General features: G+C 43.3%; 1 long non-coding RNA gene across 1 annotated transcript in view; it reads right to left on the reverse strand.

The window, feature by feature from the left end:
- Nucleotides 1-2,569: 2,569 nt before the first annotated feature.
- LOC132987519 (uncharacterized) overlaps nucleotides 2,570-14,041 on the reverse strand; it is a 60,262-nt gene continuing 48,790 nt past the window's right edge. The window contains exon 3 of the long non-coding RNA XR_009675624.1: nucleotides 2,570-3,124. This is a non-coding gene — a long non-coding RNA (uncharacterized LOC132987519). The remainder of the gene's footprint in view (nucleotides 3,125-14,041) is intronic.

Here is a 14,041-nt window from a genome sequence, read left to right on the forward strand (position 1 = left end):
CTGATTAAAGGCTGCCTGGAGGAGGGGCCTCTGTCGGCCATCCACAGAGGGCCAAAAGTGATCACCATGGCGATGGGTAATTACAGCTGTCAACGCATCCTCCGTCCTGCTGGCACAAGTTTGATTGCACTCTGCAACAGTGATGGACAAGCTTAGCATGCGCTCTCCTAACCGCCAATCACATCATCCCCCTTCTTCGCTCCATTTAGCTGACATGCAACATTCACATGGCCACACAACACAGGCCCGTCATGGCATCCCGGCCATGTTTTTTTAATTGTTTCTCTCTCCTTCTCTTCTACCTCTTCCCAGCCGCCTCCTCCTCCTCCTCCCCATGTTCCCTCCTCTGTTCTCCCGTCTCCCTCTCTTCTCCCTCTCGCTCATGCGGACAGCTCAGAAGTGCAAGTGTTATTACATGAAACTCCCGCTGTAGCATTAATTGAAGGGAGATATGGTGGGACAAAAGCGACGGGGGGTAGAGCATGCCCATTATCACTCCTGCTTTCAACAGGTCTCACATTTGGAAACTGCAAATTGCAAAAACTTGCAAGGGCAAAATGTTTGACATTATTTGATCTGCAACCATATGGTGTGAGTAGGGAGGGGGGGGGAGGGAGGGAGAGGGGGAGGTAAACACAAAAATAGATAAATAAAGTAAACAAGAGCAGAGAGAAATACAGCGAAGCACAATGGGACATGTGGCCAGAGAGAGCAAACAAATCAAGAAAATAATTATCTTTAGGGTGTAATTAATGAGGGCGTTTGCTTGCGAGAGGGGATGTCAAGTGCTTTCTTCCCAAACTTCTCCCCTCTGCCATGCCCTTGCCTCCCATCCTATGGCTGACAGTGACAATAGCCATACTGTGGATGCTAAGCAGCCTATTGTGAAGGCTGGGAGGCAGGACTACAAGTTCACATTGAGAAAAACACAGCCTACCTGCTAGCATTGTGACGGTTGATTTAAGCTAGCTGTATTAATGAAGTCAAGTGTAGCTGGACAGGGGCTGACTCGGGCTTCCATACCCTCTCTTAATTACCTGGCTTTGTCTCGGCATGCTTGTCCTTAATCTGACCTAATGTGGCTAATAACTGAACTTGAAAACAATCAAAACAGCAATTAGCAACGGCGGCACAGAAATGTTGAATTCTCAAATTAACGGGTTAAAATCTGTTTTCGTCTTTCTTGTCAAATTGCTTTCAAGGTTTTTTTTTTTAACAAAAGATTAAAACCAGAGGAAAAAGAGGATTTAGTTTTAATAAAACCATCGAAACATAAAAGCTATTTGTGATAAAAAAGAACAGAGTCCTTTATGATGTGCAGTAAAAATGAGATTTGGACTGAAATATCACATCAAAGGTCACGTTTGAATATAGATTTTTATCTCCCCACATTCTCAGAATAACATGGCAAAGCATTTGAACAACCTTTTCTTCCTTTTTTTTTTTACTCTTTTCTAACACAAATATGTCTTCAAGGAGGTCTTACTTGAGCCTGTAAATTCCTTGAAAGTGGATGACTGATACAGTCCCGGCATGGTACTGACAAAAACAGATGAGTGTTTTTCCTGAGGGAGAGGGTTGTGGGTATGGAATGAGTTAGCGCTGCCTGTTATTGCAGCTGATCATAAAAGGCTACATGCATGGGAATTCCACTGTAAAAACTGGAAAATGTTTGTTCTAATAAAAACATGTTAATGCAAAACAGTTAGGTGAAAGACAAAACTTAACAACAGACGGTAAGGTCATAAAAGTAGGAGCATTTTATTCACAGTGTGTTCATTAAGGAAATGGAGCTCTGAGCATATGCTTCTGCAGGGAAATAACAGAATTTATTCAGATACACAAAAGAACAGAGTGACTCAGACATTAACTTGTAGAATTAAAACAATGTAATAAAAAACACTTTCTGAAACATACAAATGTAAAAAAAAAAAAAAAAAGACCATCTCAAATTCTCCATATTTTCTCATAGAATATGATAAGAGGGAAGCGTCCCGGGTGGAGCAGCAGCCTGTTAAGTGTTTTAAGTTTTATTCTTTATTTGTAATTTTTTTTCCATTTTATTTAAATGATTATATTTTCAGTTTTTCTGTGCCTAAATGTAATGTTCAGCGTTAGATATGCTCTCTTCGACGTGATTATAGCTGCTGGGACTGTCTATTATCCTCCAAAGGATTAATACAATGGTTCCCAAAGTGGGGGTCGGGCCCCCCCAGAGGGTCACGAGCCTCCTAGAAAGGGGTCGCAAGATGCCTTCCAAAAAAACAAAAAACAAAAATAATTTTAAATTGTATGCGTATGGTACCTGTTATTGTAAAAGTAGATTAAAAAATGAATTCCGTTTTTAAAAAAAACAAACATTAAGTGACATGAAAATGAAATTAATTTGTAAGAAGACTTTGAATGTAAGTTTGCACATGAAAGCAACAATGTCGGCATCTGCTGCTCTTTACACATAAATATGAACATGCATGTGTGTCTTTTAAATTTTGAATGTCCACTCAGTTTTAAAGTCTGTACATGTTTTTTTTTTTTCAGATGTTCGCACATCGAACTATCTCAGGTGCACAAGGCAACAAACTAATACTTGAAAAGAAAAAAATCCCGCTCACTACTCTTGCTAAGTATCACCAATTTATTATAAAAATCACAACATTTCTGTCGCTCTGAACCTTTCTCACGTGTATGTTTTATTTATTTTCAAGTAAAAGTCTGTATATGGAAAACTACTTGTATTCTGCTTCCAGCCTTTCTTACACTAAATAAATATATATAATAATGTTTAGACTGTTATACTTTTGTGTTGTTCTTTTTTGTTAGCAGTGTTTGGATATGCCTATGTGCATGTGCGCTACATTATAAGCCATAACTACCTCCAGACAGTGGACCCCAGTCTCTGACACCCTTATTTCGGGGGTCGCGACCCCTGGATTAATAAAATATCTATCCATCTATGAAAATACATCAATCATTTTAAAACTCTATTTGCCCTCACCAAACTGAACTCTGGCTGTTGTCATACATCCTCACTGGGGTTTGATTGAATTCAGCCCCTCCTCTCTGTGGCCCCCAATGCTGCTCCAATCCACCAATAGGGCTCCGGCAGGCAGATTAGCAGGAATCCCTGAGAGGAAGTTTAAACAAGAGGAAACATTAAGTTTGAAATAAAACACAGGAAACAGGGTTAACTGCTACTCCTCCCAGTCAGTGCCAGTGGCCTGGCTATTTTTTGCCCAATTATCCTTGGTTAACAGGACTAACTTCTCCTTCTTTCCTTCCCCTCCAAGCAAACGGGTAATAAATCCTTCTCCCTGCAACCCAGTCTGAGAGGGCCGCGCTAATTAGCATAACAAGTTACAAAATCATTACGGCCTTAAAAGTGCTTACAGAGAAAACAACATCAGAAGCACACAGGATGCAGGATGGGATTTAGGAGGGCTATTTAATTGAATAAAAATGTTTGGAGAGGTGGGAGGAGGGGGCCAACACAACAGAGGTGGCTCAGGGGGAGGACAGGGACACAAGTTGGGGGGCTTGACTTCCACAGGACTGACACATGCAAACAGAAAATAAAGGGTTAATGTGTACCAGAGAAACAGGATTTGCTGTATTGATCCTAAGCCACCACAACTGGTGTGAATCATAAATAATTTTATGATAGAAAAAGGTTTGTTTTGCAAATAAAAAGGACTTCCCTTGATTACACGAAAAGGTTGACATTGTTTTTCTGAAAAAAACAGACAGCCCTGAAACAAATCGCTGCGGTTATGAAACCCTTCACCATCCGCCGCCCTGTGCCAGAGCCCACATCGCAGAGTCTGAGGGCAAAAACAGCCGTTTTCTAGCCAACCTGTTTAGCATGAGTCCCACCCAGTCGTCTGCTTTCACTAACCTGTCCTGACAAGTACCCAGATTAACGTAATCTTATATCAGTGCAGAGGAGCAGAAGAGAGCAGATGGACCCCCTGTGCACCCCCCTCTCCATCCGACACTAGCACACATATACACAAACACACACACGCACACATAGAAATATGCGAGCGCAAAAGCAAATAACAAACTCTCTCGTACACACGTATTACAGACGTTGCTGCAGAGAGTGCTTAGCATGCACAACCTGGGCCCCAGCCACAGCAATTAATGTTCTCACAGCAAATTGCCACAGCTTTGGATGATGCTGTTTGGGGAATGTAACCCTGTATCTTCATATGCTGTGCCTCAGCGAACACTCCAGTCCTGCTGGTGTGTGAGAGTGCTCTTTTTTATCGAAAAGAAGAGTCAGACAAAAAAAAAAAAAAAAAAGGCTGGTATAATTCATTTGCAGATATAAATAAAGAATTATTAATAGACAAGTAATTGAAAAAGAGACTCAACAAGAGGCTGCAGGCTGGGGAGTTGAATTTTTGGGATTTCTAACACTTGTCATCTGCCGTGTGGAAGCGAGCTTGTCTTTTTACAGTTTCTGTGGTAAATCTCAACAACTTTGCTAAACTGAACAGATGGGCTTGCTAATTAGCAGCGCTCAGGCTGTAAGTTTGTTTATAAAGAGAGAAAGGGTTCCAGACATCTTGACACATTTTATTAACATATCATACCTTAAAGCTATGCCTCTTCATACCCACCAGGCTCTTTAGCTAAATGCACACACACATGGTGGGGGGGGGGGGCAGGCACACACACACACAAACACACACACACACACACACATGCTTTCACACATGCGCTCACACTCTTATATAAACATGCTCATGTGCGTCAGTGCACACACACATACACTGTACACACCAGGGAAACAATAAAAGTCAGCCTTGCGAAACGGAACACCCTGTATGTATGCTCATGAATATGCACAATTAACTCTGAGTGTGTGTGCGTGTGTGTGTGTGTGTGTGTGTGTGTCTGTCTGTGTGTGTGTGTGTGTGTGTGTGTGGACACAAGTGCATGTCTTTACAGAACTGTAACAGCACATTTTTCACAAGTGTGTATGCACTGTAAAATTATGTGTGCATGTGAGAGTTGGTGTTTGTTTTTAAGGTGTCTGTGTGTGTGTGTGTGTGTGTGTGTGTGTGTGTGTGTGTGTGCGTGTGTCATGCATCCATGTCCTTGCTGGAGCGTTGGCATGCGTCTCTCTCCTCTCCTAAATTCCCACCCCCTGTGGTTTTGTCAGATTTCACTATTGTGTGTCAGGACACTGACACTAGATGATGTCCCAAGGAGACGGGGACGACAAGCTCCCCGAGGGGCCCCGGAGTATTCAGCAGCGGGGTTGGGATGGACTGCGGATCCATCAGGGCTATTTAAGCCTCCTGCGGGGCCCCTGTTAAGGACAGGGGGCGACATGTCGGCACCAAAACCGCCACGCTAAAGCAGGGCGATGTGAAAATGTACTGGAGAAAGACAATGACGGAGGAAAACCGAAAAAAAATGCATCACCAATGCCGAGTAATACAGCTCATGTCCAATTTTTTTTTTGTGTGTGTGTATCCGACACACACATACCCACAGACACCGGCTTGATTTTTCGGCAGCCACATATTGCCATGGTGATCCTGGTTAAGAGGCTTACATTCGGCCCATGCTGATGGTTGCTGGGGGACACTCCCATTGCCATGGTGATGGCTACCAGGAGGACACTCACATTGCCATGGTGATGATGGCCAATGACCAACCAATGAGATGATGGATGGATGCCATGCAGGAGGCGAGGGAGAAACGTGACTAGAATGCCCGCTTGTCATGGCTACTGTCAAGGAGACTTCATAAATGGCATCCTAACACATGCCTACGTCCAGCTGCAGCCAGCAGATTTTTTTTTTTTGCAAATAGACCTGTTTAGGCTTTCATTAGGGAAAAAAGAATGAAAACATTTATTTTGATGTTTTTATCTCTAAATATATCAGGACAAGTTCACAGGCTACTCTAAAGATCACTAAAGAAAACACTGCAGATTACACATTTAAGATTGTAGATGACATGAATTATGGATAGGAAACATGCAAAAGAGGAGCTTCAAATTCAGAGCATGTAGAAATGCAAAATACATCAGAGCAAAACACAGATCCAGTCATTGATGCTACAAGGTTGGAGCTTATTTGTGTCAGCGTTTGTGTGTGAAATATGCATGCCCACCTAATTCCACATTCCATCAGTTATAGTAATAATAATACAAAAGCTGCAAAAGACGATAGCAATCTGGTGATTTAGCTCCAGATAATAGCCCAAGCCGTTTCTCCTGTTTCCCAGTAGAGGGAGGCTGGGGCTGGGTTTGAGGGCCAGCGGGACAAGGCTGGGAATCAAGGGACTGGAGCTGCCTGAAGGCATGGCCCCGGTCCAAATCTGGCCAAGCGTAAATGACTAACCAAGAGTTGTTGTACGTGTGTTTGTGTGAGGAACAGAGCAAAGGCAGGGGACTTGATCCATCCTGTGCACACACACACACACACACACACACACACACACACACACACACAAACAACCATATACACATCACAGTTTCACCTGCCCCTGCTTTCCTACCGAGCTGTTTTTCTCCAAGATGGGCACTTAAAAATACTGATCCCCTACAAAGAAACAGGCCAACACCTAAAAGGTCATAGAACCATCTCATCCAGCTTTGCCACTAATACTTTAAACCTGCTCAAAAACATACACACACTTCCAAGCACACACGAGGATGCACCACATGTTGCTTGTCTTCTCTGTGTCATGAGAGCCTGTGAATCTGTCAGCCAATAAGAACCAACAGTCTTATCACTGACCCTCAGGCAATGGGACTTTAAAAAAAGAACACACTGACCAGACAACCCCATGGGTGTATGTGTGTGTGTGTGTGTGTGTGTGTGTGTGTGTGTGTGTGTGTGTGTGTGTGTTTGTGCGTGCATGTCCTCATGCATCTACCATGTTTAGCAGGGGACGCTTTAACCACCTTTATTTTTGCTTAAGTTGACAGTTCAGCAAAGATAAAAGATTTACCTTTCTTCCTGACAAAGTGAAACACAATAAATCAGATAAAGAGGTATTAAAGACGCATGCAGGAGTTTGTCATGTCTACAAATCTATCTCTGCGCGCCATGGGTAGAAGTGCCTGCAGGATGCTATCTCCTATATCGAAGGTACAGAGAAACATCCCTCACACTCAAAAGACTCGACAGATTACACAAACTTAAAATTATACACAAAATATATCCGGAAAGTATATTTCTTATATGCTGTGCATCATTATGCATGTATTGTAAAACTGCACCTGAGTATCTTCATTTAACTCACTCACCTGCTGGAAACTGTCTGCCTCTTGTGCTCCTTCCCGGAGACCTGCACTCTCCAGGTGGAGCCACAAACACACTATAAATATCTATGGAACGCAGCATGATGAATACTACAACAGCTTGTGTGCAATAAAAAACCATTCAGCGCAAATGCAGAGATGATTTTTTCACATTTCAACCACACGGAAATCCAGTCAAACGCAGCGACCTTCCAACAGTATGGAATCACCAAACACAGCGAGTGGAGGAATTACATCATGTAACAGCAATTGAAAATAAAAGACACAAGAGATGTGTCAAACTGACGTTGAAAAGCTCAACACGTGCATGTGATGAGAGGCAGTAGCATATCGTTTCACACATAATGTATTGAGTAGAAATACTGACCTGAGCCTCTTGTTTCTTTGATGTTGAACCAGACATTAATTTGTTTTGTTTTTTATCGGAAGATTTTCAATTTCACCACCTTCCATCCTTGCAGCCATCGGTTTTGCTTCTGTTACTAGCCAAAAGAATGACCTGTTAGGAAACCTGCGTGGGCATGTTGCTCAGACTAGAACTGATTTGGCAAGGAAAAGTAACCCCACTTTTTGTATGTGAAGTAAAGAGCATCTGCATGCTGCCGGCAAGACACTGTTAAGATTTTGCCATGAGTCGTTGATGGTAATGGGTATTGTTATAGCGTCCCGATAAGATTGAAAATGAAAGGTAGCAGCTGTGTTAAGAGGGCCCCTGTTTTTGTTAACAGCAGCAGTGGAAAATTAGGCTCCAGCTGAGGCACAAAGTCTCATCATCTTTCATCATCACAGTGGTCCTGGCTAGCTAGTTAACAAATTAATGCAAGGCTCAATCAGTGTGCCCACAACAAAGTGCAGGGTCCTGAAGCTGGACAGAAAGATAACACAATCATTAAATTTCAACATGAAAGACAGCAAGTGAACAAACGTGGACATTTTTTTTTTTTTACTAAAGGTAAGTCCTTGGAGTCTTTAATTCCATACCACTAACATATACATACAAAGAAAAGATAACGATAGTGATGAATTAAAGTATTAGCTGATGTGATGTCAGGAAAAATAAACTCTAAACTCTCCTAAAACTCTAAACTCTATGATAAAACTCCACAAAACTATGGCAAAAACGGAGGGCTATAATGAGATATTTGTAATTCCTTTGTGATTTTTTTTTGTTTGTTTTTTGTTTCCATATACAGGCCCTTAGGGAAGGGAATATGTGTGGATTACACCTTAAAAGACACCCCCAAAACTAGCCCAGCCCCTGAGGAGACCAATAGAGAACCGTGTTACCAAAGTCCCCGCAGAGACAACAAGCCATGTGAAGTGTGAAACCTCTCGCCAACCACGGATTTAAGATTTCAGAAAACGTACATCAGTAAGAATGGAAATATTCGGGGGTAGAAAGAAGAGAACGGAGGGAGAAGGAGAAAGAATGGACAGACTGCTGTTTGACAAATATTGTGAGACGTGGTAGAGGGCTGGTGGTGTTTTCATTGCTGACATCAACATAAATTTTCCTGGCGTGGCTCTCCTTGCCCAGCGTGGGCTCAGCACTGGGAAACTGGAGAGGAAATTCTCAGAGCCGCAAGGGAGTGGAATCAAAGAGCCGGGGCTCCGAGACCTCTGACACACTGAACTCCTGCCTGACCCCACAACTCTCTCACACACACACACACACACACACACACACACATCGCAAAGCTACAATCCCACACACACACACACACACATACATACACACACTCTGGGATCGACAGTAAGAAGTGCACAAACAAAACTCCTTTTTCAAGAGCATTTGGGATCAATGCTCATCACGTTGTGTCTTCTGTGTGTGATCTTTCTGAAAGCAGTGCATCTGTTTCTGCCATCTGATCGGCAGTGTTTGTCCCTGAGTGTCTCTTTACGGGTGGCACACACTAGCCCACATCAGAGCTGCGAGGCGTTCAACGTTAGACCAAAGATTCAATGAGCTATGTCTGAGGAGCCTCATTAAAACCTGACGGACACCCACAGTTCCGCGCATGTCACACCGAACATGCATGCACACAAACACATGCGAACACGTGCGGGCCTGAGTTGATGATGATGTAATTAGCCCTGATCTCCTGAAATGTCGGGTGCCAGGAAGTGGGGACATGCTTCGTGGCCTCTGCAGAGTGTGAATGTGTGCACGCACTACGTGCCTTCAAAGTTGCTTGAGACTGTACAATGAACATGATGGTCTCCCCCATTCTGCGCCGCAGTGAGTCTTTCCACCCCAGCTCCTCTGAAAAGAACGCAATGGTCACCATAATGAGGGACTCTTCCAAGCGGTCGCACAAACGCACAATTTGAGCAGGTGTGTTCGCAAACCGCTGCAGATACTGAAGGTATTTTTTGAGAAGGGGATTGTTGTGTGCATGCAAGTGGGTTTCAGACTTTGTATGTCCTCGCCCTCGATCCAGGGTCCATCCATTCATGATTGGGCACTAGGTGAAAGAGGCTGCAGCTGCCTGTCATGAATGAATGCTTTTCCCTCTGGCCCCTCTGTGTATATCTGTGTGTGTATAGATAGAGGGTGCGGGGCGTGGGAGGGCATGATGAGTGGACAAAGCGACTTTCAGATGCCACCACAAAAACACATCATTGGAATGAGAGGAAGGGCACAGAGGTGAAGGGAAGAGAGGGTTTACAACACTGCTCAAGCATGGCAACTTGTTCAGACCTCCTTTTTATTGTGTTTGGAACAGTCTCACCCCATCACCCACTGTTTGTCAATGCACCCTGTTCACATGGAGGCCATTTTCATCTGACATCATGTTCAGGAAGGGGAAGTTGCAATGCTGTTATGTGGAATGTGTAGAGAAAAAGGGACACCAGGCCCATTTTGGCATTAAAACTAATTATTTGATAACCAACATTAGGGGTCAAATAGCTTAGCTTTCAACCATCTACCTAACAGTCCCTTTTATTAGTTAGCATAACATTTATCTGACATTATACGTGCTGGTTGATCTAGCCAGCTAGCAGTACCAAAAGTTGGTTGACATAAGCTTCAGCTAGCTAACCTTAAAAGTGGCTTATGAAATATTTAGCTAAATAATATTACCATTTGATTTAGCTTACATTACAGTAATTAAGTTAGCATGAATTTAGCTAGCTAACATTTTCCATAGCTGGTAAACATAATCTTGACTACTTCATTTGGTGGTTAATATAACCTTTAGCTATGTGTCATTACTAGCTATGTATTCTGGTTAACATGCCCTTAAGCTAACTAATACCTAAATTAGCTTGGAAAGCAGGCCTTTCCTATCAAACCAATATGTTAGCTACTAGAAGCTGTTGAAAGCTAACATTAGCTGCTACCTTATGGTACCTAATACATTATATATGGCCCAATTTGACTAAATTGTCTCTTTAGATGTGGATCAATCAAGAAGAAGTCAGATTTGGTACACTTGTTTAGTTTGACGGCTAGCACAAAGCAGATGAAAATGGCTGCTGTGTAAATATGAGAATCAGACACGATTCTCAGAGCTGGAGAGCGGGTTCCAGTCCTATTCTGTAAATTATGTTAAAGAAATATTAACAGCATTTGTGCAGCAGGGTTTTTTTTGTTTTATTCCACAGTTGTTGATTTTTCTAAACACAGAGGTGATGTTCTGCTGTTGCCCTGCTTTTTGAGTGTCACCAACCGGAGAAGCAACAAGGTCCCCAATCAGAGCTCAGAACAGACGCTGGGGCCCACAGAGGTCCGTCAAAGTGTGCAGGCTGTTTTAATCCACTCTGTTGGAAGTCTCCTCTGTAGACGTGTGTATGTGTGTGCATGTGTGAATGTCTGGAACAGTGGGCACGATAAGCCACAACAAGATAAAAGCTGGCTTGAACAATGATGTCATAGATTTCCACAGATTTTCTGGGAGGTCGGCGGAGTCAGACCCTGAATGAAGCCGAAGCCCCTGTTATGCTCCAGCTATCCGCCTTTCCCTCCATCATAATAAGCGATAGTTGCAGGATTAGCCGGCGCAATGGGTTTGAAGCTTTCACTTATCCGTCAATATCATACTTAGAGCTCCTGAGTGTTAGTCTGCCCTCGCTCCCTCAGCGTATCTTTTTGATCCTTAGTTCTCTGTATCAGTAAACACTTGTTCTCCCCTTCCATCAAGAAGGAAAGAGGAGGGTGACTAGAGGACTCCAAATAATGCAATTAAACACTGACCGCAGGGTTCAGTGCTGCTTATCAATACACCCAGCAGGGGAGCAAAGAGACCAGCTCAAACCAGGGCTTCAGCTGTCTACTCTATAGAGACAGGCACTTTATTAGGCCGCTACTATATCCTCCAGCTTTCCTCTGCTGTCTGAAAACTAGACCATTTGTGAAACTAAGACTAATACAGGTTTAAAACTATAGCAACAACATTAAAAGAAGAAAAAAAAGCTAGCCATCAAATGCTGGCTATCACATAATACAAAAGGTGTGCTGCAGGGGAGATACTCCCTGCTCTGTGGTGAGGACAGGTGTGCTCAACTTATCTTTTTCCTCTTTGCGTTGTTTCACTGTTGGCACAGCTGACCTCCACAGGAGGCTTGTCTGAAGCAGAGCCAGATTGAGAGCTAGCACACTAGCCTGGGAGCCCACAGAGCACATAAACGAGGCCTAAACCAGGGACTCCGCCAAGCAGTAGAGCTCCAGGCCACGCCTACCTCTGTCACCCCTCAGTCAGCAGCCGACAAACGCCGGGTCGCTCCCCTGGTTTCCTCGAACCTGGACACAGGGCACCCAGAGGATAAACCCACTCATACATAATAAACACCGGCCCCAGGGCCTGTTGTGTGATCTCATCATGCATGTGTCCTCTGCAGAAAGAAATGTGACAGACTGCAGCGAGGAAGTGTGCGTCAGGGAGGGTGGCATGTGTAGAGAGCGGCAAGGGTGCCAAACAGAGAGGTACACAACATCAGCATGCATCCTCTTCTGCCCAGTGTGCAATGCCCTGCTGGCCCCCCGCTCATCTGCATAATGATAATGTGCACTGGTTAAACTGACACAATGCCTAATCAGGAATAATGTCTTTGGACCACCGCGATCGGCTTTAAGAAGGCCGAGACTGAAGCGTTTCAGAGCTGAAAGTGCGGGACAAGAATCCGCAAGAATCTCGATTTTAACACACACATACCCTAACATGCAAAAAAAAAGGGGAAAAGACGAAGAAATTGATAACAGAGGGACTTTCTTCTTCAAAGCCTGACTGGATTGATGAGTGATTCTAAACAAACAGTGCTTCAGAGTTTAGTGAACAGAGCCAAGCACTTAGAGAACATGAAAAGCTGCAAAGCCCTGGCGAGGTGGTCCGGCTGTTTCATCGCTCTGCAGGCTGAGTAATCAATGGGAGCAGAGAGAGAGGGCATTCTTGGACGACTGACTAACTGACACGGAGAGAAAAGAGGGAGGACATCACAGATTTCCAGATAGAGGGAAGAAAAGTTATCAAGTGAGTCAGTCTAAACTTGCTCAAGCTTACTCAAAACATCATCACTATTCTCTCAATGATGCATAGTTCCATTTGTCTATAGAAAAAAAAGTTAGAGCCAGACCAGGGGGGTGGGCCTCAGAGAGGGACAATAAGCAATGCTTTGACGTGCAGTCTTCTTCTCGCTGCAGCTGGACCAATGGACTATTGAGACAGGTGGACAGCATACGGATTAAAAGCACATACCCTAATGGGGCGGCAGTTTTCATCCAAATGCAAGAATATAGGGAAGACACATCGATGCTGTTACAGATATATTTGAAAATACTCTTTCTTACGTTTTTCTGTAAGGCCTTGAATTCAAGTGGGAGTTTGGATTTTTTAAAAGTGGGTTTATAAAGCTGATTGCACATATGCAGAAAATGTCAGGAAAATTTCAGGACAGCCTGCTCCTGAAGTCTTTTCCCTGAAGAACAAATTGGCGAGTAGAAGAAAGTACAAGGCTGCATTATTACGTTGGTTAGGTTGCTCACGTTGCTTAGTCGGTGGCGTATGATTGTGTATGAACGGGATTAGTTAATACTGATGGACACCTTACATAGCGACCTCTGCTATCAGTGTGTGAATGTGGCGTAAAGGGGTAGGTGTGTCCTGTGTTGTGTCCAAGCTCAAGTCCATTTATCATAGGTGGTTTGCAGGAAAAAGTCCTGGTAAAGACAATTTCCAGGATTTTTTTGGGGGGGTGTTTTGTGTTTATGGTAAAGCAGCCTATCAGATATTAACTAAAATACATGGCACTGTACATGGCAAGCCAAGGGAACTTCACGGAAGCTCAACTGTTTACGACAAAGCCCCCCCCTTATAATGAAAGTGAAAGCTATATTTGAATTTTGTATTTATTTCTTTGCCTTGTCATCTTCAGCCCTTTCATTTGGCACAGTACACAGGTTCTGTATTCCCAAACATGCCACACACTGTTTCTGATCAGAAGTTTGGGTCAGCTGATTGCCAAATGTAGGTAATTAATTGTGTAAAAAAAAAAAAAAGTAGAACAAAAGTACCTCCTAACCCCAACCATCCATTTAGGTTCAATGTCTATTTTGTTTTAGCAAAGAAAACATAAACAAATCAACACTTTTAATCTGCTAAATACATAATCATGAGGGATGTGCGTGGTTAGCAGACAAAAGACCTCAACGCTGTCATTCTCAACACCAGAATTAGTCAAACTAACTATTTATATTTTATTTATTCAGGCCTGCAATGCCAGTCAGTTGTTGTGTTTAAGCTGTGACACAACTATACT

This window comes from Labrus mixtus, chromosome 13 (genome assembly GCF_963584025.1).
Source record: "Labrus mixtus chromosome 13, fLabMix1.1, whole genome shotgun sequence".
Taxonomy (NCBI): Eukaryota; Metazoa; Chordata; class Actinopteri; order Labriformes; family Labridae; genus Labrus; species Labrus mixtus.